The sequence below is a fragment of the Sciurus vulgaris genome, assembly GCF_902686455.1.
Source record: "Sciurus vulgaris genome assembly, chromosome: 5".
NCBI classification, from domain to species: Eukaryota; Metazoa; Chordata; class Mammalia; order Rodentia; family Sciuridae; genus Sciurus; species Sciurus vulgaris.
The window spans coordinates 83,275,349-83,296,223 of NC_136465.1; the positions used below are offsets into that span (position 1 = coordinate 83,275,349).

The following is a 20,875-nucleotide window of genomic DNA, read 5'->3' on the forward strand; positions in this document are numbered from 1 at the left end:
AAATTCATAATTTGATACAGAAACTAGTTCTATGTTTTGATTTAGGTCCAGTTACAATGTAACGTTGTATAACTTCCTTTGAAATGGTATTTTTTGAACTTTTTATTATTTGTGGCTGAGGTCCCAGATATTATAAATATTTATGTTATTTGATAGAACTCTTAACCCTCTCTTCCAACCTTTAGAAACATTGACTCATGATCAGTTAGTTTTGCAAGAATTGGAATTTATTTATTTGGAACTAAGAATTGAACCCAGGGTCTGTGCATGCTAAGCAACACTATCACTGAGTTACACCTCCACTGTGATAATTGAAATTTTTAATTTTTAAATTCAGTTTAGTATTTATAAACCTTGTACTTAACTTGCTTAATTTAAAAGGAAGGACTGGCCAGGTGCCTGTAATCCCAGCTCCTCCAGAGGCCGAAGCAGGACAAGTTCAAGGGCAGTCTGGGCAAGTTAGCAAGAACCTTTTTTTTAAAATAAAAAGGGCTCAGTGGTAGATCTCCTGTGGGTTCAATCCCCAGGTCTGGGGGCAAAGAAAAACCAACCAACAAAAACACGGATGCTTTCTGTGGACTATAAGGAAACAATAGTAACTTGTGTAGGGCAGAGAAAGGGGAATTCTATTAGAGAGGGATTCAAGGAAATCTTAGAAGAATTTTATTTTATTTAAAAAAATTGTTTTGTAGTTGTAGATGGACAACATGCCTTTATTTTATGTGGTGATGAGGATCCAGTCCAGTGCCTTACAGGTGCCAGTCAAGCGTTCAGCCACTGAGCTACAGCCCCAGCCCCGAAGAATTTTATTTTAAGGAATGAATTAGAAGAGTATTACTAGTAAAGGATAGAAATTTTGCACATTGAAAATCTCAGATGAGAAACAGGGCAGTATGTTAGGAGAACTCTAAATCGCTTACATCTGGTGAGAGAAGAACAGAATTATACAAATTTAAAACAGAATAACACTAAACAGCTCTCTCTGGTATACATCCTTGATTTTTGTATTAAGAGTATTGTACCTGTATAATATGCCTAACAAAGGATGTTGTTCTCAGCTGGAAGTTTTATAAACTTTTATATTTCTTTTAAAGGCATTTATCTCCTTCTACTTTTATGTATATAATTTGTGTACTTTATCAGCTTTTTGAGGTTACGAATATCTGTCAAGTGCCATATTTTAAAGACATATCTGACAAGTGCCATATTTTACAGACAGATTCTAATTCAGAATAATAAGACCTCTATTAAAATTGCTTTTAATATTCAATAAATGTTCTTCGAAGGAATAGAATTTCTTAATTTTAGGTGGAGGTGCAAAAACAGGAAGTAGGATATTCTGTTTCCTTTTTCACATTTAACTCATTATCCACAGGTGTCAGAACTTTTTAAAGAGTAATCAAACATGTAAGTTACTTAGTGGCATTGCTCTCCTGATGAATTATGAGATGATTTGACAGGCAGTTTACATATAAATAGTAAATTCACTTTCAGTAACTTCAGAAATAGAAGAAAATAAGGGAAACCCTTTTGCTTATTAGGTTCTTAAAATATGACTGAAGAACATTTATACACATTAATATGAATTTGCAGAAAAGATGGAATAATATAATAATTTCATTTTAAATTTCTATAAGTCTCTCCTTCCCCACCAAATTTAAGAGATTTAAAAATTGGAAGATAAAACAAACGAAAGAATGAAGAAAGGAAGAAAAAAACAAAAGAAAAGGCAAAGACTTTTCTTAAAACAAGTTAGTAATAGAGTAAAGTAGAAAGAATAGTACTGCAGTTTTGTATTGAGATCTGGGCAATGAAATGTCTCCCAGTAGTATTCCTTATCAAAATGGGGTAAACTCTACTTCATAGTTTTGTTATGAGGATTAAATGAACTTACATGTATAGAATGCTTAGAATGTATAGAATTCATGCTTGACACATTCCTCCTCTTGCTTCAGTTATTTGTGGATCAATTAGTCATTCATGAGTATTTGTTAAGAGGCAGCTATGTGCAGGAAGTCCTGCTGCACAGACTGATTTATAGAAAATAATATTTTTTATTTCTAGAGCTAACCTTTAAATATATTTTTAACTTAATTTAGAAAAACAGATTTAATAATAGCACTCTCCAGTAAGAAAGTACAAGTACTTAGGGAGAGTTTTGTGAAGGAGTACTGTTTTAGGACTGACATTAAATTTAAAAAACCAAGTATTTAAAGAATAAAACCCACGAGTTTATTACTAAGATCACTAAATTTACAGTAAATCTCTTCATGGTGAAAAAATCATCTTTTTTTTTTTTTTCCTCTTACATTAATTACAGCTGCAAAGTTAGTCACATTTTTCAGATGGTTGTCATTTCCAAAATTAGGGATGAAGTCATTTATATATTCATATATATATATATATATAAATTTATTTATTTATTTTTATTTTATTTTTTTGTGGTGCTGGGGATAGAACCCAGAGCCTTAAGCATTTGAGGCAAGCACTCTACCAACTGAGCTATATATTCCCAGCCCTATGAGGATTAGATTCACATAGGCATATGCCTCCCTCCTTCCCCAAATCTCAAGGTGCAAAATATACTTCCCTTTCTCATACCTACTTCAGTTATAGAACTTGCTGACATATTTAATCAAAATTGAGAGGCAAATTGGGGGAGAGAGTGCAAGCACCCATAGTCCCAACTACTCAGGAATCTGAGGCAGGAGGATTCCTTGAGCCAGGAGTTGGAGACCAACCTGGGCAATATAGTAAGATCTCATCTCTCGTTCTCTTTCACTTATTCTAATTAAAAGTTTTTACAGTGCAGGGGCTTGAACCTGGGGCCTCCAGCATGCTAGGCAAGTGTACCACTGAGCTACATCTCTAGCCCCCATCTTAAAAAAAAAAGTTGAGCTGGGTGCAATGGCACATACCTGTAATCCCAGTGGCTCAGGAGGCTGACACAAGAGGATCACACGTTCAAAGCCAGCCTCAACACCTTAGCAAAGACCTAAGCAACTTAGTGAGGCCCTGTCTCAAAATAAAAAATAAAGTGGGCTGGGGTTGTGGCTCAGTTTTAGAGCACTTGCTTAGCCCATGTGAGGCTCTGGGTTTGATCCTCAGCACCACTTGAAAAATAAAGGTATTGTGTGCATGTACAAAAAAAGGGGAAGGGGGGTGACTGGAGATGTGGCTCAGTGGTTAAGTATTCCTGGGTTCAATTCCCAGGAAACCTCCCCTCCGCCTCCCCCCCCAAAAATTGAGGCAAAACAAAATGTCCTCCCCGCCTCCCAACCCACCCTTGTGATCAGGCTTCTGCCCCTTAATGCACAGATTCGTCCATATAATTGTGTTAGTTGGTTTCTGATTTTATTTTGGTGTTTTACTAGCTTTTTAATAATGTACATAGGTCTAATGCAGTGATAACTTAAGAGTAAACTTGTGTCTAGATATTTTGTAAAGGGTTATGTATCATCTTATCTTGCATGATCAGGAAAGAGTCATCTGATTTATTTCAATGAGTTTTAATCTGCTGTAACTATGATAGTTTGGTATCATGGTTCTCCAAGATTCTTGTATTTGATTCTCTTTAAAGCTTGGATTCTAAAATTTATAGAAGAGATACTAAATTGATTTTCTTTGAAGATTTAGTAGGCATCATTTCTAGGTTTGAGATGGAGTCCTCGTTCCTGTTATAACTAAGTAAAAAGAGATTCATTTTTAAGTGTCATATTTCTAGTGTGGTTATGGTTACAGATTTGATTATCCAAATTTTATATTGGTAGGGAGGAGAACCTCTTATTAAAACCATATAAACAGATTCATAAAAAGTAAAAAATGACACCTTATACAGTATTTAATCATTGCTATAAACAGTAGACAAGGCCCATCACATTCAGTATTTTTCTGCAGAACCATTATTAAAGTGTTTCTGGTGTTTCTTAGGTACCTATATTAAGAACTTTTACAGGATATTTTCCCCCCTGAATTCTGAGGGTAATGGATTAAGACATTACTTAAATTACTATTTATACAGTGTATATTTTAAATTGTAGGTTAGAGATAGATTAAGAAGAATATATTTTTCTCTTAACACTATTAAAATTATTAACTACAATTAAATTAGTTCATTTAGCATTAAGGTAATTCTTGTTTTTTTGATCTTGGATTAAATAACTACTTACACAAAGCTTTCTGCTCTGTGTAATAGAATCATGAAAATTCTGGCCCATTCCCTTGTTGCAGTTATTACAGATATTTATTCATGAAGTTAACTCCAACTTTATACCAGAATACATGCCTGCATCTTGAGTCTTCTGTGTAATAGTTTAAGTTATGATGATTTGATGTAGTTCTTTTTTCTTTTCAATGTGCTCAGGGTCAAGCTCAGGACCTAATTCATGCTAAGCAAGCATTCTACCACTGAGATACACCCCCAGACCTTTTTAGTGTAGTTCTTTACTAAGAATTTCCAGTGTTTATTTAGAAGACAATTTTTTTCCTTTCAGGTACAGTGACATCAAGAATCTTGTTTTGTTTCATCTCATTGCCCCAGTCTGGCCTATTTGTTCGCTGTATCTCGTATGCAACTATTATTTTAGAATTTTATTCACCCTTATTTGGGGTTTCCTTCACTACTTTCATAGGACACTTGTTTTCCATACCTATGTGTTTTTACTGTCATTTTCTGTCTCTTGGGGGAAGGAGGATCACATTCTTTAGTAGCATTTGGAGAAAGGTACACAGGAAGTATGTTTTTAAGACCATGTGCGTCTGACATCATTCTATATGTTTTATTTGACTGATAGTTTGGCTGGGTATAGAACATTAGGTTGAAATTATTTTCCTTCAGAATTTTAAAGGCATTGCTCCATCATTTTCTTGCATCTATTATCACTACCAAGAAATTGGAATCTACTATTATTTCTGATTTCTCTCCCTCAGTGGAAGCTTGTGGAAGTTATTGTTGCTAGTGCTTTGAAATTTCGTCATAGTATGCCCTAGCTTGGATCTATTGCCATTTGCTGATATTTATTGTACTTTATTGGTCTCACAATTCTTGCCTTTCAATTCTGGAAAGTCTCCCCCTCTCCCTTCCATTGTGTCCTTCCTTTCTTTCTTCCTTCCTTCCTTCCTTTTTTTTTTTTTTTTTTTTTGCAGTGCTGGGACCTCACACGCCGCCATAAGCTAGTGCTCTGCTGAGCTACATCATAGACCCTGAAATATTTTCATGTGATTTCATTGGTAATGTGTTTTCTTCTGCCATTTTGTCATTCCAAATTTGAAGGTTTGGGTGGGCCTCCCAGCTCTATTTTTTCCTCCTATTTTTGTCTTTTTGCTCTGGTAGATTTCAACTTTATCTTGTAGTTGTTCTTCTGAGTTTTTCATTTTTGCTATCATGTTTGTCTATCAATTTCTTTTTTTTTTTTCCCCTTCCCTATAGTATTCTGTTCTTAACTGGGTGCAGCATTTTTTTTCTGTGTCTATTCATGTTTTTTGAAGTGTTTTTCTTTCCCTATTGTTTTGTGTATTTTATTTTTTAATTTTTTTTGTCTGCCTTCCATGTTAGACACTTTTCTCGGTGGCCTTCTTCCTTTGCTGACTGCATAATGTGATGTGGAAGATTAAAAAGTTGATTGGAATATCTAAATTCAGCAGTTTTAAAATTTTCTATGCAGTGATCCAGGTGGATGTCCTAACGTAATAAATGAAACAGGTATTTACCAAATAAAGGTCTACTAAATATAGTGAAACTTTCTTTAGGTTCTATGGAATTTTCAATATGTGAAGTTTTCTAGTGGGGTATATAAAAAACATAGTACTTGACTAGAATTCTCTTCTAGTGTTTGTTTTCTTTTTTTCTTGTACTACATGTATACTTGGAAAATGATTATATTCTCTGGACCTATAGAGATTGTAGCACTCCTCCTTTAACATGGTCATGGGAAAAGAAATATGTGAAATATACTAGTTTTTAATTAGGAAGAGATAAAACATTGGGTAATCATGGAAATGTTTACCTAACATCAGAAATTCTTTCTGGATATGTATGTTTTTACAAAAAAAAAAAGAAGGATCGGGCTTAATATAAACAGTCATATCTAAAATTTCTGATAAAGATTACTTGTGGCATTATACGATCAAGGTGTGTGCTAGTTATAAGTAGGAGAATTTAAAAGTAAGTACTTAGGGGCTAATGTTGTGGTTCAGTGGTAGAGCACTTGCCTAGCATGGGTGAGGCACGGGGTTTAATCCTCAGCACCACATAAAAAAATCCAAATAAATAAAAAATAAAGGCTAAATTCTTTTTTTTTTTTTTTTAAAGTCAGTAATTTTATTTTCTAGTATTCCACAGACTCTTTGGAGATTAACTATTTATGCACATAGGTGCTCCTGTGTAGTGCCTGTAAAAACACTAAAAACTGAAAAGTGCTCTTTTCCCATTTTGGATTCTGTAGTATGGAGGCTTTTATACCAAGACTCAAAACTTATTTGACTACTATATAGAAATAAGAGTAGAGATCCTAAAAATGAAGGTTCTTAAAAATGAAGAGCTAGGGTTGTAGATCAGTGGTACAGCGCTTGTCTAGCACATGTGAGGCACTGGGTTCTATCCTCAGCACCACATAAAAATAAGTAAATAAAATAAGGTGTGTCCATCTACAACTAAAATAAATTTTTTAAAGTGTAGAAATTTCTGAGATTTTTGTAGTTGAAACAAAAACACTGGTAATTAATCTCAGTTTACCAACTGTTGAGCAAATATTGTTTCACACTATGGAAGAGATTGGAAAATGAATTAATTGTGATTTCTGTCCTTACATAAAGATGTAAGTAATGGAATCTGGTAAGTGTGAAGATATGAATGAAAGATTTTGAGAGAGCCTGCTTTGGGGGATGGGCATAGTGAAGAGGATTGTTAGTGAATCATTAATAGGATTTACCAGGTGAATTAGGATATTCTTTGGAGCAGAGTGTTAAGGATGTTGGCATTGGCTCCAGTTATCTGAATAGTAGCCTACCATTTTTCTTTGTTTCTATTAAGACAGAAACACAACCAACGTATGACCAGGTAGATAACTCTGTGGGTTGGATCTGAGTAGTCTGTATTATATTTCAGCTTTTATTTGTTTTTTGAAGTCAGTCCTACAGCACGTTTCTCCTACCACAAATTGGTGATAAAACCTGTTAGGGTTAGTATGAGAATTGACATAGTGTGTATAAAATGTATTCATGATATAGCTCTAAATATTTTGGGAGTTTGTAATAAACTACTAAACTTATATTCCAATGCTACAGTAATATTTATCTGTTCAAGTCTTTACCATTTTATATGTACATCTTTTAATGAATAGATTTTACTTGAGCTATCATCAGAGAATCAGTTATATTTTTGAAGGATTAATTGGGCTTAGATCAAGTGAAACTTCTTTCCTCCCGATATGGTACTTAAAATATTTCTCATATGTATTATCCATTTTGCCTCATGGAAAATGAATATTTTTTAAAACTTAGTGATTTATTTGGTTTGTTTCTTTTTTTTTTTGGTTATGCTGGGGATCTGTCAAACCCAGGGCCTTGTGCATGCTAGGACAGTCTACATCACTATCCCTAAAACTGAGTTGTTTTTAAAAAACAAAAGAACAACCTTTTGTTATGGAAACTTCCAAATATATATAGAAAATAGGATGAAATAATAACCTCCATGTGCCTGTCACTCAGTTTGAATGATATATCATTTCATGGGGCCATTCTCCTTTTTTGCTATATTCCTATTAATCTTCCTATACCCTTAGAAAGTTTTAGTGATATATAAAATTTAGTGATGTATAAAATAACACAGGATAGCTAAATTTCAGGAAGATAGACCAAGGAAGAGTGAAGGAAAATGTAGATTCCATAGCCGATGGGAACTGTCAAGCAAATAGATTCTTTTCTGTGCATTGGCCTTTTCTTGATGACTGTGTTACTGCCAAGCCACAATTTTGAGGACGCTTTCAAATTTCTCTTATTAGTGTTTCCATGTTCAGACTGGCTTTTACCCTTTTGTGCTCCCTGTTTTCTCTTCATAATGTCTATATATTCTGTTTGCTTTTCACTAGTATTAAAATATTGGGAGGTCTGTGGCAGGGCATGAAATGTAATTTGTCCTGGGACCACTTACCTGGGGATGTATTTATGACCATCTAGACTACCAAAGAGAAGAAATTTTTATTTTATCGTACATTATCCAATGTAAACTTTGTTTCCATCTTAGTTCTAAAGACTTTATTCACAATATTTCAAAAACTTGATCATAAGATCTAACCATTCTACTGGATTTCACTTGAGGCATTAGATTCTGTGGCGAAATCTTTAAATTAGATTTCTATACATTGAAATTAGCTTAATCAAATGATTATTAGGGTTTAGACAACTTGATTTTTCAGAAATTATAAAATTGAAACTTCACGATTAAAGAGCATAAAAGGTTAAAAAAGAAAGAAAGAAAGAAAGAAAGAAAGGTCGGGGGCCTTGAGCAGGGTTTGACTTTTTTTTTTCTGGACTGAAATGGAGGCTTTCTTTCAGGCGAATTCCCTGATGTTTGCTCTGTGTGATTTGGCTCTATCTCTGTAACTGCTAATATGTGGCATGGACTTCAAGTTGTTTGGGATCTGGATGTGCCCAGAGTCTGTATTGCAAGTCGGGATTCACAGGCATTATGTTACAAACCTGGCTTGCTGCCTTTTCTTTTCTTTTTCTGTGCCCTTAGTAGCTGCATTGTTTGTTGCAGTGTATGCATTAGCTGTTGTGTGTGCTCAGTTTCCTGCAAACTGACAAAGTGGGAGGGGCTTTGTTTGATACATAGCTGAGTTTTCTCTGTGAGTTCTTGAGTGCACATTGCAGCCATCTTAATTACACTTTTGTGCAACTGAGACTGTGCAGCTGTCTCAAAATGGCTGCTAACCTAGTCTTTGTAGCTGCTTAGGCAGCAAATATGTCAGTGAGGAGATTTGTCACATACATCAGGACCAGAGGTAAGAACCAATTACTTTTGTCTTTAAACATTTTAATTAAAAATCACTTGAATTTAAATGAATTTATATAGGAATGCAAACTTAGAGCTTGCTAGCTAAAAAGTTGAAATGTTTGCTAGAACTGTAAGCCTGTATTATGGAAGCATTACATAAGATGGTGAGGTCAAAGGTTAAATTCCTTTAATTTCTCACCATTTTATATTCTGTCATTGTCAGAATATTTGATCACCATAATAGTGCTTTTCTGGTCCTAATTAGCTTAATTCTCTTGTATTGGATATTTTGGTTTGTTTGATATTTATTTGTAGAAATTAAAACAATGTATTACCTGAATAGATTTTTAAATAAACAGAAGTCATAGATAAGCTATGTTTTATACAAAGGGTGTGACTTTTCTGTTTTTTTTTTTTCCTTCCCCCTGTGTATGTGGGGGTTATTACTTGGAAGCTTTCTAGGAAGAATGGTTATTCTTATATAAATCTTAGAAAAAATTTTAATACTCTTAGGTCTTTTTGAAAAACATTCATTATGGGTCCCAAATCTTTCTTATCATACTGCCTCATTTGAGATTCAACTCTTTTCACGTTCTTAATGGTGTTTCACTTTTTTCTTCATACTACTTTTTGCTTTAATTGATATTCAGGTTCAGATTTTGAATTTAGGAATAAGTTTACATCTAAGCCTGGATACCTTTTTACTCTATATCTCATGTATTTTAGTGCCAATATATCTGGAGTAAATAATTGTTTTAATTAACTGTGGTATTATGTATAGTTAAAAGAACTGTAATTCAATAGTTTTATAAATATGGTTTCAGAAGTTTCAGAAAGCTTTCTCAGTGTTGTTCTGAAGTAGAACCGTTTATTGAGATGCTCTAAGTCTGTGGTTACCCAAAAAGGTGGAAGAATGAAATTCTTATTCATGTAATATTTCAGATAGCAGAACATTTATACTTTAAGCAATGCTTAAGTCACAGTATTTGCTAGTTTTTTTTTTTTTTGTTAATCTAAATGGTAAAGTATTCTCCTGTGGCTTTGTTGGTAGAGTATTATGAATATATCCCTGACTAATGTGACATAGAACAGTAAGTCTGAACTTTCCAGATAGAGCAACTTTCTAAAAACAATGTTTTGTAAGTAAGTTCTTATTATGGAGGACCCCAATAAATAAAAAAGGGTAAATATGGTATTTTCTTGTACTCTTCTTTTATTGTATCAATTTATAACATTTATCATATCTATATTTAATAAAATGAAGACATTTAGGTAGTTATGAGAAAAACTTTGAAATTAGATCACATATGATGATTATAACATTGGTATCCAGTTCCGTTTAACTTATTTATTAATAATCCACTGTGGAAATTCAGTTTGAAAATAAGACTGCCTTTATGTTCTGTTTTGATTTTCATGAAGACCTGTGTTTATAAGACTTAATAGGTTAAAGTTGCCGCCTTATCACAAACTTGGGTTTTTTACTTATTATTAGTTGCTTTTTTAAAAATATTTTTCATATCCTAATCTTAATGTAACATTATGGATGCTTATAATATGATCATTAACATAGGCAAATCATTCAGTCATACATGAATTCATCCCTTAAAGAGAAAACCAAGAATAAAAAATTCAGTATTTGTGAGTTATTCTGTTGCTCATTCCTTTCAGTAAAGTCACGCCCTGTAGTGAGTTTGAAAAGTAAATGTGCTGTGTCCTTAATCACTTTCATTTTCATGCTTATAGTATGAATAGCTTACTATCTTGGTGGCAGGGGTAGAGGGAGGGAAGTAGATTCTAGTATTTAAAATATGTATATTTTAAAAAAATATATAATGCAAGTGAACTTCTTGGTTTGGTACTCTAATATTGGAGAAATGCTGACTATGTTAAAATTACTGAACGATTTATGTTGGCTTTTAGAGTGGGACATAGGGAAATTTTAGTGATCCACTTCTTTAGCTTTCTGTTGCAGACTCTAAAATTTGATCCCATCTTTCATAAGATTATTACTTGCACTTGGGAAAAACAAGCATTCTGTGGTTATATATGATATTATTGCTAATGCTTTCACTGCGGTGTTGTATTTTTGCAACTGTAAATATAAACTAGATTTCACTGTGATCACTTGAGGGTTGGTGACAGTATTCAAATTTTCTGTGCTGAATTATAGGTTAGTTATTATGTTGGATAATTGAGGGCATAATATATCTGAGAGCTGGATAATTGGTATTGTATATTGTCACCTCTTTTTTTGTCCCTTTTGTTCACCTTCTTTTCATAAACCATTTCATTACCATAAATCTCTAAGGGAATTGTTGGAGTGATGGAAAGCACATTGACCAAGAGTTCAAAACTGAATTTGAATCCTGTTTTGGTCACGGTTTTCTGATATTGACCAACTCATTCCATTTTCTGACTCTTGTTTCCTCATTTACAAAATGGGTAAAAACTCCTGTTTGGAAACATATGCTGAGAATAAGTTTGCATATTTCTAAATAGTACCATGACATAATCTATAAATATATAAATAATAATAAATATATAATAATCTATAAATATCAGGCTCAGATGTCCTTTACTTTTTCAAGTGTCACTGAATCAGAGTATTTTGAAAAAGTGTGGGAAATTTTCGTATAATTCATGCTCAGAAGCAAGAAGTACTAGTTAACATTCAGTATGTTCACTTAGTAATGTTATATATTTATGTTTGTACTGACGGGTCCTACTCTGTTAAATAAATTAGCCGTCTTTTGCTGTGTGGTGAGTGATGACAGATATATTTATTGAGTAAAGTCAATATTGAATGTTGATATTACAGAATTAGAGTACTAGGAGAAATGTTTCAGTTCTGGTCTGGGTGAATCCTCCAAACATACTGTAAGAAAATGAATTCTCTTAAAGAGATGACTTGAACTCAGGGCCTAGTTTTTCCTGTGTTTCAGTACAAATGAGAGTCTTTTTAACAATAATAACATTCTCCTTCAGTGACCACAAACTGGAAGCCACCAGACTTATTTTTTATCTTTTAGCCATTCCCACATTTCTCCAGTTGTTGATATTTAAAGTTAGATTTCAAAGAAAAATCTGGATATCTCACCTCTTGAAAAATAGAAGATAGGTCAATGTTAGGCATGTATTTCTTTTTAAGAACAGTAATCTACCTTGAGTAGATGCTGTCTCTTTCAGATAGGGCTTATTCTTGCTCACATTTAGTCTTTTTAGCTGATTCACATTACTTACCAGTTCTCTGTAAGTTGGTCATCTTAAATCCCGATATTGCTTATTTAATGAAGCATTGACAGCCTTAAATATCTAAAATAGATCTAACCTGGAAGAAAGTAAGTATAATTAAAATTTTACTTTTAGGAGAGTCCTAGCACATGTAAAAATCAGTTCATTCTCTGGAAGATAGGGCATATTTGCTAATCTTTCACTTTGTCATAATTTTTGTATCGAGTACAATGGGGCCAATCGAAGGATATCCACAAAAAGTGACAATCAATTAAAAAATAAAGGGATTAAAAATGCTTAGAAACAAATTCTTTGAGGTCTTTTTTACTGTGATAATCCATTCTTCTGTGGATGTTATCTCTATTAGAGACATCACTGCCTATCTACTCAGTGTTCTTAATGGTGATACCAAATAAGAAAAAGTTAAACTGTATTTTAGATATGTAGTTTATTGAACAGGTAAGTAAAATAATATAAAATGTGTTTTATGTGCCCTCTCCCCCCCACTGATTGAGCTAAGAAGGGCAGCACTTAAAATGAGTAAGGGTTAAGAAAATTTTCTTAATTTTAAGTGTTTTCTAGAAGAACTTTTTTTAGACTAGATAATGTTAGAGGGTATTCTAAACATTTCTCTTGAAAATTCACATCTGTTTACCTTTATTAATTTAACATTAACCACGTCAACTATGTAAAGATTATCTGAGTGTTGCATAAAAATGATAGTTTAAAATATTGATTTTAAATTTGAATTCTGCCTTTTCCAGAGTGAGAGCCAGGTTCTTAATATTCATAAAATACCATGATGTTGGTAAGGCTAAGCAAGTGCTAAAAGACACCAAAACAAAACAAAACACAACATTATTCCTTTTTGGAAAACAGCTTTGCAGTTAAAGGTAAAACTTTCATAGAAATTGAAAATGTGGTTAACTGCACAGGAAATGTGGAATCCCTACTTTACTACTACTCACACTCACAAAAATGATTTGAGTAGAAAGAATAAATAACATATTCAAATACATATTTTTTAATTGTTTAGAACTTTCACAAAGTATTCTCTCTTGGTGATTTGTAACAGTCTGTTATTAGTCATGAACATGTGATTATGGAAATGGTACAAACAGCATTGCCTGGTGAATCTAGGCAGTGAAAGAGGAAGTTTAACACCAGAGAGGTGTCTGAGGAGTTACTTTTGCTTTTGTCTGAGGGTATCTGTTTTTCCTTTATGAAGTCAGCCAGATTCAGCCGCCAATAGAAATCTGACTGGTGCTTTCCTTTGCTGGATATAGAAAGAATGAAGGCATGTGTAGTGGATGGCATTAACATAGAGCCTGGAAAGGTTACTCCCGGTCTGGTACTGCTATTACTTGTATAACTTGGGATAAATTACTTAACTTCTTTGTAAACCAACTCTGTGGTTTAGAGTTAGGGTGAATCCATGTGCTTCCATTGGATAGTTAAAGGTTAAATGAGAAATGTATATATACTCCTTAGATTCCATACCTATTTGTAAGTACTCAATAAGTCTGGTATTTTTATGGGATGAGTCAAGTTACTTAATTTCAGAACCTCAGTTTTTCTTATTTTTAAAATGGGAATAATTTTATCATACAGAATTTATATTGGGATTTAAATGAGGATAACATGTAAAGCTCTGGTGCAGAGTCTGATGCAAAATACGTGTAGTTAAATACTGGTTACTTTTCTTCCACAGGGTTACCTTTAATACAGATTTTTATTTTTCCCAATCATTTCAAGAAGAATGAATTTGGGGTGAAATCTGAGTTACTGGGTACTTTAGAAAAAGATTTTTAGGGGAGAGGGCATTGTTAAGAGTGGCTGATTTAAAATCTTAGTGAAGACTTTTAAAGAGCTTAAATGGGACAAAACAAGAATTCTTATTTGGGGTAAGGTATCATACTGGAATTTGATAAAAACAAAGCAAATTGTGATCTAGTGACTCAACAAATTGTCTTGATGCTTGGTGTACAGGATTCCTGCCCTCATGACCAAAACATTTTTGGGAGGAGCAGGGAAGACACAGAAAGTATACTGGACAAGGTTACAAATATTGAGGGATTATGAATGCTCTGGGATGGGGTAGAATAGATACCTAAGAACTGTCTATGAATATCACTCAGAATGTGGTCTGTGAAGAACTGTTTCTGGTCCTCCATGACATATTAGTGGAAATTGAGTTTTGAGAGATTTTAATATCAAATATGATGAACTAATTTTTTGTGTGTTGCATCAAACAATAGTAAAATTGAGGCTCATTTTTGCCTTTTTAATTTTATTTTTCAAATTCATTTTCATTGCATTTTACAAAATATTGATCTGTTATGAACTGGAAGTAAGATATCAGTCCTTTGGTGTTATTAATTTGCAAAGTAGTGAGCTAGAGCAACAATTTCTATTTTTGGCACTTTTCTAAGCAAGTTATAGAGATTTTGCTTTTGATTAATTCACTGTCAGGTAGTGTATTTGATTTTAAAAATAATGCTAAGTGCTTGTTATTTATTGTATTTTATGCTGAACTAAATGATTTCAGGACTTTTGAATTTTAAGTACTTTTGCTCAAAAGTTGGATGCATATACAAGTAGAAAAAGGGGAAGCATCTAAAAAATTAAAAGTAGGAAAGAATATTATACTTCGAAAATTTCTAAGATCTTTTGCATCTAAAAAATTAAAACTAGGAAGGAGTACAGTACCTTGACAATTGCTAAGATCTCTTCCAACTCTGAGATTTTATGATCGATGGATGGTACTTAGAAAGCTCTTGTTATAAAACCTTAACTCCCACCAAGTATTAATTACATGGTTTATACCATGTGAAATTATATCGTTAAATGTTTATGTCATTTCATCTGCTGCTGATGGGGCACGGATCCTGAGAAGAGAATATAGTTGTTTTTAGGAAATATTCATTTCTTATTTGTAGATTACCTAGGTAATATGATTATCTACATATTAGAAATTTACCTCATTATCTTTTTTATGTAGTATAGGTAACTTAAGTGTTTTTTTTTTTAATATTTTTTTCTTGTTGTCAATGGACCTTTATTTAATTAATTTATTTATATGCGGTGCTGAGAATCGAACCCAGGGCCTCACACATGCTAGGCAAGCGCTCTACCACTGAGCCACAACTCCAGCCCCTTAAGTGTGTTTTAAGACAGCTAAAAATAAGATAAATTAAAAAGCATATTTTGGATAACCCCTAATTAGCATTTTAAGTGGTTTTTCATTTTATTACAATTTCAGATGTGCCACTAAATTAGTTTTTGGATTGTTTTTTGAAGGTGAAGTTTAAGGTATGGATACTTTTAACAAATTAAGTTGAAAAATAGAAGTGGAGATATAATGTATTAGTAAATCACAAAGTAAATAATTTTTTTTTTTTTTTTTAAACAAGGGATATCCATAGGTAATGACTCAACTCTTGTCCATTCAAATCTGGGCAGTAAAACCAGTACATCAGTGATATTTTTTTTTGTTGTTTTTGTTTTGTTTTCTTTAAATGTGGCCCTGCAAAGTACGTTCTTGTGAGGATATTTTTCATTTAACATGCCTGGGTTTTTTTATACTGAGCGCATCCTTTAATAGTATTAATTAGTGGCAAATGTGTTGGATATTTAACCATCATAACAGTGGTACCTGAAGATGTACAAGTCTTATTTGGGAACCCTTATACAATATGATTTTTATAACAAATCTATTAAATGATATTTACTGCTTAATTGATAAATTAATGATATTTGAAAAGTGGTTGTAAAATGGAATTAAGATAAATTTTTGGTGATGTAAATAATAATTTATACTTACAGTGATTGTTAAAAATAGCAACCATTGACTTTTAAGTAATTAGTAACCTGGTTACTTGGCATAGTAAGCTAAGGATTTTTAATATTTATGGGGGTTAAATATTTTTCATGTGATGGGAGTATAATTTCAGTTATATAAGATTTGTAAGTTGGTGTTCTTTTATTACCTGAATTTGACTTATATTAGTAAATAGATAGCTAGATATATTCTAGAACCAGTTAGGGCCTGTTGGGGAACAAATGGGGAGGGTTTACATAGCAGTACTCTCCTTTAGTTTGGGCTTAAAATGAGGATTGCTTTATGTAAATTGTTCTTACTGGCGCCAGCTAGCTGTAACTGCAGTCTGGCTGTGCTAGGGCAGCAAATAATATGTGTCATGGATTTTCTGTTTGGAATGTATAAGAATTTAGCCTTTTGGAATGGAAGAACAGAGTTGATGCATTAGAATAACAGAGTGAGACCTTCACAATTGACAGTAAATATGTGAAATAGTGAGAAGCCATAAGTCTTTTAGGCTTTTAGTTCTGCTTTTATAGGTTTATGCCTATTGATACTATTGGGTAATATGTGGGAGGTACTTAACTGCACACAGTTGCTGCAGACCCAATAGTTGACAGCATAGAAAGCAGTACAAAGAATTCTGATTCTGGTCATTTTCACTTGAAATAGTCATTTTGAAGGTATACTTTGTGTGTTCTGTGAGCTTCATAGACATGTTGAATGACGTTTTTGGCTTTTGTGGTTAATGGGATGTTTGCTGCACAAACTATATAACAGATGTGAACCACTGTTTGAAAGGAATTTTAATATGTAGCCAACCTACTGTATTCCTGTTTTTTCTATGAATAAGAATCAAACAAGAAATTTTAGACTCAACAAGGCTGACCTAGAAGTCTGCATTAGATTTTAATATTTATACAAATGAACTAAGTAGCAGTGATTTACAGAAGAGGAAGTTCTTTTCACAGTATCAAGCTGCCCACAGGTAAGAGATTCAGGTCCTTTTTCTGTAACACCCCCCTAACCCTCCTCTCCCAAGCTTTATATCTTTCTCTCACCATTGGAAAGGATTTTGTTTGTTTTTAGTTTTAGTAGTAACAGGGTTGGTAGATTGTTTAATGTTAATATTTCAGAAGATTTGGAGTGTCATATTTGGATTTGATCTTTAAAAAATATTTTTTCCTCTTCTCAAAATTTTCTCACATTTGAATTGAAATGAACTAACAGTGGGTTTCGCATATGAACATTACTCTTATGTATAGTATGTTCATATTATGTATAAATCAGTTTTAGATCTCTTTTTATTATAGTCTGTTACTATGTTCTCAGTTGCACTGACACCAACTGGTACATGCAGAGAGATGACATTTTGTAACCTTACTTAATTATAGAGTTTTAGTGTAAATTTACCACTTTGAATTTATCCTTACAAATCAGGCTGCTTATGCTTTCACATTTGGCTCATTGACATATATTAGATAATATGTATTTATAAAAATATAACATGGTTAAATTCCCCAATTTTACCTTTATTCCATTTCCATATATTTAAATTTTTCACAATTTTAACAAAGTGAATGTAAAAATCTAAAACTAAAATGAAAATATTAATTAGAAACTTCATAGAATCAAATATTTTATTCTTAAGCTGGGTGAAGGGTCCACAGGCATTTGTTTTTGTTTTTGTTATTCCTTAAGTATTGTATACAGAAAAACAAAGACTATTATATTACCATTGTAGAGATGTGAAGGTATATTTTTATCAAAAAATATAAGTATTGTATGTTTGTTAATATTAGTGTGGCTAGAGATAAAATATTACTAATTGATATAATTATTTGGGGGGAATGGGCATGAGTAAGGAGGATAAAATGAAAAGCGGAAATGAGGTAAGCTTAGAGAAGTGGAAGAAAGGAATTATATTAAGCAGTTCTTTGTACTCTTTGCCTCCCTCTCTAGAAGTTAAACAACTGGCTCTTTCTGCAACCTTAATTTAATGTTAATTTTAGGTAGAACTTCAGTTTTCTAGCTTCTGAAAGGTAACTGGTCATTTACTACTACATGGTTGTGTACTTAAAATCTGGAGGTCTGCTCTGATAGAAGCCACATATGTTTCAGGGGCATGAACCTGTTGCCTTTTGACATTTTGCCTAGAGTTTTTAAAAAATATGCAGTCTATTAAAGGATAGAAATTCATGTTTTTCTGTGCTTCATCTCAGTAAACAATTTCATTATGATTGACAAAATGATGATAATAGAAAGATACCCATTTTGATTACTATGTTTAGGTTGGATGGAAGGTCATGATTCTTTTGGTGTGGAGGACATCACATGTCTTAAAACAGTTCGGAAATGTTTTCAAACTTCCAAATGTTTTCATTCATTTGGAAGAATGTTGGTCTGGGAAGATGTTGGACTGGTTTTTATATAGAGAAATTGAAAAGGAATTGTTAGATGAAAACAGAGGCATTTATTGAATGCTGTTAGAGTAGGGGGTCATAAACAAAGAAAAATGAGGAGAATAAGCTGGAGGAGTATTCTGAATAGACAAACGTAAAAGGAAGCAGGTAAGAAAAAGATAAGTCATGAGAATAAGAGTGTTATAATTTTTGATACTATTGAAGTTGAATGTAAGCAATCCAAAATCTGAGGGATAAAAAGTATGAGTTTTTACTTCTTATGTTCCTTTTAGGCAATTGAATTTATGTAGCAAGCAAAGTAGAAGCGCAAAATCTTTGAAAGAAAATGAACCAGAATTACACTTTGCACAAAAACCTACTGTTTAATATTCCTGACAGGTAAATTATCTAGTATTGGCTTCAGCATTTTTAATGACAAGAGGAAGCTTCTCTAATTCATAAGGCAATTCCTTCTTTTTCTTGGACATCTGAAAAATTAACATTTTTTAGGCAAAGTTGCTTTTTGCCTCCACTCTCCCATCCTCATCTGCTTTCTGTCTCTTATACCTCTGAAGTCATAAACATTTCCTTGTGTTTTCTATGCTAAATATCCTTCATGTATTCCAACCATTCCTCAAACATGTTGTTCAGGATCATTCTTTAGCATGGTCATCCTCTTGTTTATTTTCAAATATTAAAAGTCTCTGAGATCCAAACATAATAATACTCTAAAAATATCCTCCTCCCCTTTCTCCTTTACAATCCACTTCTATTCTGCAGTTTAATTTTGTAGTAATATTTTTGGCAGCCACTTTGTGCTGTTGAATTTTTTGTAGAGTAAGTTAAAATTCTTTACTCTTTCATGTTTGAATACTTAAGCCAAGTACTTGTCCTTATATATATGTGTCTCTTTTTTCTAAATTCTCTTTTATTTTAAGACAGAGTGTCTCTTAAGTTGCTGAAGCTTCCCTCAAACTTGGAATCCTCCTGCTTCAGCCTCCAGGATATTGGGATTACAGGTGTGCAACACCACTCCTGGCTTCTTTCAAAATTTCTAATATTGTTATATATTCATTATGGTTTCTTTTGCTTTTCCTTTCTATATTTACTCCTTTTTAAGTAATCTTTTTAAAGAACTGGCTTTAGTTTGGTTACAGACTAGTTTTTGAGTTTTTCTATCAAATTTATCTTTTTATTGTAATTCCTTGCTTTGGTATTACCTTTCTGCCTTAACAGGTGTTTTTGAGTTTGTGGGTTTTTAATTAGCATATGCAAATAAGACTGTCAGTCTTCATGAATATCATTTTAGTTGAATTCCTCAGGTTGTATTCTTAGTGATTTGTTGTTACTATTTTTCTACGGATTTCCTCCTTAATTCAAAAGTTTTGTTGTTGTTGTTGTTTTTAATGTGGAGAAAATATCCTTCTCATCTTGTTAGTATATCTAACTTTATTATGTTTTAGCCAAATAATATGACCTTATGTGATTTATTTTATTTGCCTTTGAATTTATTAAGATTTCCTCTTTACCACATGCAAGATCAGTATTAATATTTGTTGGATGTATTTGTGAGAAATTTATATTTTGGGTGTATTGGGTATACAGTTATATTTATTTTTCTAGTATTCTAACATGTTAATTAGGAAATGCATTCTCATTGCTTTTATTTTCTTCATTTTGTATGTATAACTCTGCTTGTGGATTTATTAGTTTCTTCCTGACCTTTTTTTTTTTTTTGCGGTGCTGGGGATTGAACCCAGGGCTTTGTGCTTACAAGGCAAGTGCTCTACCAACTGAGCTATATCCCCATTCCTCTTCCTGAAGTTTTAGACCTATTTCTGCTTTACATGATTTGAAATGATGTTATTTAGGTACAGCAAAATATACATTTCTAGTGACATGTCTTTTATCAATAGGACACAGTTTTTTTTCCATGTTGTGAACATACTGCATTTGTTAGTTACATGGGCATATATGTATGCCTACTTTTTGGGGGAATTAGTATTTACCTAGTATATCATTTTTTTATCCCTCAATTTTCAGCTTTTTTATGGTGCTTTAAGTTTTGTCTCCTGTTTATAGTACTTACCTAATGACATTTTTTATCTTTTAACCAGCTTGAAACTTAGCTAGATTTTCTCCTGATTAATAGTTTTCTTTATTTCTACCATATTCTGCAACCCCTAAATCTCTGTGCTCCCATGTTATAATTATCTGGGATTTTAGTTTGGAATATTTATTTATTTATTTATTTATTTATTGTTGCTTTTTTCTTTTTAAAAAGTTTTTATTTTTATTTTTTTATTTTTTACATACTGCAGTTTGACTCATCGTACACAAATGGGATACATCTTTTTCGATTCTATGGTTGTGCATGATGTAGATTCATACCATTTATTTTTAAGGTGATGAATCCTCAGTCAG

General features: G+C 32.6%; 1 protein-coding gene across 1 annotated transcript in view; it reads left to right on the plus strand.

Annotated features, from left to right (window-relative positions):
* The first annotated feature begins 7,658 nt into the window (after positions 1-7,658).
* Positions 7,659-20,875, plus strand: part of ATF7IP (activating transcription factor 7 interacting protein) — a 97,794-nt gene continuing 84,577 nt past the window's right edge. Inside the window, 1 exon segment of the mRNA XM_079140035.1 lies at positions 7,659-9,002. The gene's annotated coding sequence lies outside the window, so the exon portion shown is untranslated.